The 4,600-nt window shown below is 33.6% G+C and overlaps 1 long non-coding RNA gene across 2 annotated transcripts; it reads right to left on the minus strand.

Annotated features, from left to right (window-relative positions):
- Positions 1-209: 209 nt before the first annotated feature.
- Positions 210-2,932, minus strand: LOC131605221 (uncharacterized). 2 transcript variants are annotated; one of them, XR_009284666.1, is made up of 5 exons: positions 2,475-2,932; positions 2,073-2,181; positions 1,821-1,939; positions 1,106-1,262; positions 210-797 (listed from the first exon to the last, which is right to left on the minus strand). It is a non-coding gene; the product is annotated as an uncharacterized LOC131605221 (long non-coding RNA). The 2 variants fall into 2 exon arrangements; XR_009284665.1 differs by having other exon boundaries at positions 1,106-1,267; positions 2,475-2,928.
- Between the last annotated feature and the right edge of the window lie 1,668 nt (positions 2,933-4,600).

The raw sequence follows: 4,600 nt of genomic DNA on the forward strand, positions 1-4,600 counted from the left end.
TGCTATTATAGGATGTGTCATTAATAGCACTCTCTACGAAAACACTATTATAGTACACTGTTTTTTTTGTACACAAAATCATACTTTTGGTGTGCAAATATCAAAAAGCTACATTCAATTCAATACAAATAATTTTAAGTTACTCATTGCATACATATTATCCAACAATACCAAATAACATTTTAAAACAAATCCAATTGTTTACAAATATCATAACATATATAGAGGACATTTGCATAGCCAAATTTATAGATGCATGCATTCCAAATGTTTTGTTTATAAACTCCCACAACCTCTTTTTTTGTTGCGCTCCAATTGTCCAAGCTTATTAGAACTAACTGACAAACTGTGACACCAATGAAACTAGCAAAACTCTGGCATTTCATTGAACCTATAACAAAATTAAAATCCTATGCATACTGTTCATCATCGCAAACTAATAATGTCAGAGGATGCAAAAGTACTTGATGGGGGGCTTAATGAGTTAGATACTTGAAATATTTGTTTACATGTATCACAGTTGAATATTGTTGGACCACTCCAATAGAAGTCCAAAATCCTGCAAGTCTATTATTGTAGGCCTGAGGAAACAATAAAAATGGGTGAAAATGTATACCAATTAAAGCTCCACCATACCTTGGCATCAGTATCTCACGAAGCTTCAGACGTGCCATAAACTCAACATTTCCGCCAAGGATTATATCCGTCCCACGACTAGTTATGTTCATTCTAGAGATTTCCGCCACAACTGCACGCCATTTCCCTGTAGTAGCCCTAAAAACTAAATCAAATTCATCCTGGGAGAGGAATTAAAAACACTATTAGGACTTGAGAAACATCAAGTAATTTATGAAATTGCTTTATCAGGCAAGACATGCACTAAATAACTCTAAGATAAAAAAGTAAGGCTTCCAAACTCTACTTTTGATGGAAATAATCTACCACAACTACCTCTTGGAGAACTATGATAAAAAAATTTGCATTATTCTTGCACATATAAATATAGTAAGAATATCAATCATCCATACCATTTTGGAATATTAGGAATACAAAACAGTCATCAATTCATTGAGGTGCTGCATATGAATAACAATCAATAAGATACCTTTCTTATCATAGGTTTGTTTGTAGGCACGATTGTAACTTTAAGCTTGTAAATGCTTTCAAATTCAGTGATTTCTGTTGCTGCTGTGCCAGTCATGCGCAATGATTTGGGAACTGTGAAACCTTTTCTTCAGTATTATTCTGTAGAGCACGCCTGCCTGTACTGATAATATTAAAGTTCTTTAATATCTGATAGCTTGGAGCATCTACATATGCAAATATTTAATACTGCCATAAAATTGAAAAGCACTTACAATCATATTTCAGAAAGCTTTATAACATATATTGCAAAAAAAGGAAAAAATACATACTTTTTTTTGGAAATACGGGTCCTGTTGCATTTAAAAATACATACACCTAACCTAATACCTAATAAATTATTATTAATACACCTAATAATACTATAATAGATCTATATAAAAATTAGTAATTAATTAATTACCTGATGGAAGATTATGTGAGTTTGTCCATTTAGTATTACAAATGGCACGTTGAAACCAGCATTTGGAAAGCCTCTTAGAAACTTATCTCATCAATCAACTAATTAAACAAAATAATTAACCAAATAACAATAATATTTAGTGTATGCTCTCATCTAAAACCCTCTTGGTATCATTCTGATTAAGTTTCATTCTAACCACTTCAAAAAACTTAGAACTTTTTGTATCATTAAATTTCAAGTTACTAAACCTAAATGAACTAACAGAGTAACTAACCACGTCTAATCCATGCCCCCAAATATGCTTCTTTGCATTCCGAACAGGAACAAGATCCTCAATCTCCAAGGAACAACATTCTTGACAGCATTCATGTCTTTCTCATCTTCCTTCATCAACTGAAATTATGAGAAATCACAGCAAAATGAAATAGTGATAGATAATAGTTTATGTAGAAACAAAATTTGCAATTAAGGATGCAAAATATTATGTTCTAGTAGAAGAGCATATGTGGGAAAACAGACAATGTACCAATGATCCCAAATTTGTAAGGGGCATCTGGTTCAACTTCGGGAGGTGCTTCAAACAAAAATTCTCAAGAATCACCACTTCTAATTTTGTAGTAGTATTTGGTATTATGCTGAAATGTAGAAATAACCGAGTCAAGTGAATAAATTCATTCAACAACACATTGAAAAATGAGAACTATATGCAAGTGTCATTATTCAAAAATGAAATATATGTTGTTCTTTTAGTTTGTCTCCACTTTTCAATTTATTTCACTTTTGACATTTGAAGTAAAAAAACACGGATGGAAATTCTACTCTACTAATTTGAAACAAGTACCTTAAGGCTTCTACAAGACAATAATGAATGTAACCATAATTGTATTAGCTGAGAGTGTAATTTGAAACTGTACTTGTTAGTTGTTACCTGTTCTGGTGCACCTTGGCTTACTCTATGCATTTTACCCACTTGATCAGTATAAGTAATTTTTGTCCGCTTATCGGTAGGATTGAACGAAAGAAAATGTACTTCTTGTATACCAGCACGTGTTTACAGTAGCATTAAGGGCACAATCAACATCAAATTACTTAAACTCACTTTCCAATCCATACACAACCAACAAGGGAAAAGAAGTTATCATTCAGGGTGACAAAGTTAACAACAATTTTTCCTCCTAATAAGTAAAAATCCAAGATTCTAAGGTTTATTTATATAAAAAGTACGACCTATTGTCGTCGGTAACGCCTTCGGTTCTCCATGTTCTTGCCAATGCGACGAGGGATATAACATATTTTAAAGTCTCTACCTACAACAAGCATAAGAGAAGACTTTTTAACAAAATTGTATTGCATAAACATGCACAAAGAACATGAGAGCATAAAGTTGCCTTCACATATAGTATAAACAAAATCTAAACTAACAAGAAAGATTGACTAGCTGTCTAAACTACTAAGAAAGATTTGCTAGCTGCCTCTAAACAAAATTCCATCCTACCTTTGAAAACTGGATTTTAGCAAATCTATGTCACATAACATTTAAAATATAGCTAACTAGCCTTCACTCCTACACATGTGAGAAAATATACCAGGAGACAACTTAAGTCAATCATCTAAGAAACATGAATGAAATTCCCCAACAGAAACCAAAATTAAACTAACAGGGATTTTCGTTCCCCCCTTCTTTCCCTCAACCACTCCCACCTCGTCCTTACCCGAAACTGTTATACCACTTCATAACAAATGATTGTACCATTAGTAAGATACTCAAATGGCATAACAAATACAAATTGCAAAACAGAGAACAGTGAAATTAATCCAAAACAGATTATGAACTCGCCAACCGCATACCACTAATTTAAAATCAAGCATAAGTGAAATTAACAGGGGATATCATTTAAATCGTACTTATCTGATAGTATATATCGTCTATAAGGTTAAAAGGTCTCTGAAATTATGATCACAATGCTACATTCCTTTACCAAATCATATATGATAGAAAAAAGTAAAATTTTATATCAAGTGTTGCAACTCTTGATCCACAGTATTGCTGTCTATAGAGCCACTGATAAAGTTTTTCCTGAAATCAGAAAAACACTCAACATTAACCGTCCAAACTCTAAAGAGATTTCAAAGAGCTTTAAGCTATGTTCCAGTAACAGTTATTTGTCGTGAGCTTCCTTAATGAATTAGATTTTTATAACACATCCCCCACTGGCTATTTAATCAATGTCAGCACTCCCTAGTAGTCACTTTCCAAATCAGTTTAGATTGAATTATTTGAGTTATCTTTTAGCATAAACACTTGTTAGTCGGTTTGAAAGAGCTTACGAAAACAACTTTAGACATGTTCATAAGCTATTTTTAGTTTGTGACAATGCTATACAATAAGCTTATACTTAAGCACTTATATGATAAGCGCATCACTCAAATCGCATGACACCATTAAACCGCAGCTTAACCTCACAAACCCTCATTATCGCTACTCAAAATCATGTGTATCCATCAGCACAAAGACATCACAACGCTCAAAAGCAACACACAGAAGAAAGATATAGCAAAAACTGAGAAAGAAAAGATTACCAGATACCAATGAAGAGAGGGACGTCGGTGGTGAGCTAACGAAGGGCTGAATTTGAAGGAGAAAAGGATCTATTCGTTCTTTCCAGCGTTTTCTCTTTCTGTTTGAGTGGGTGATTCGGAGGTGAATCTGAATCGATCGTGTTTCCTCTTTTCGGTGGTGAAATGATGGTAAATCGATGGCTCACGAATGGATTTTGTTCGTTCTTTCTTTCCGGTGAAACAGTGGTGAATCGATGAAACAAAGGAAGGGCTGACGGTGGTGAATCGATCAAACGAAGGAAGGGCTGACGATGGTGAATCGATGGCTGATGAGGAAGAATCGATGAAACGAAAGAAGTGAATCGGTTGGGAGAATTAGTGAGGAACTGAGGATCGTGTTTCTGTTTTTGGCGGTGAGGGTCAAAAATGTGTGTACTAAAATGAAAACTTTTTGAACAAAAGTGTTTTATTTTTTTTATTTTTTATTAATTAATT

Source organism: Vicia villosa, linkage group LG1 (assembly GCF_029867415.1).
Source record: "Vicia villosa cultivar HV-30 ecotype Madison, WI linkage group LG1, Vvil1.0, whole genome shotgun sequence".
Classification (NCBI taxonomy): domain Eukaryota; kingdom Viridiplantae; phylum Streptophyta; class Magnoliopsida; order Fabales; family Fabaceae; genus Vicia; species Vicia villosa.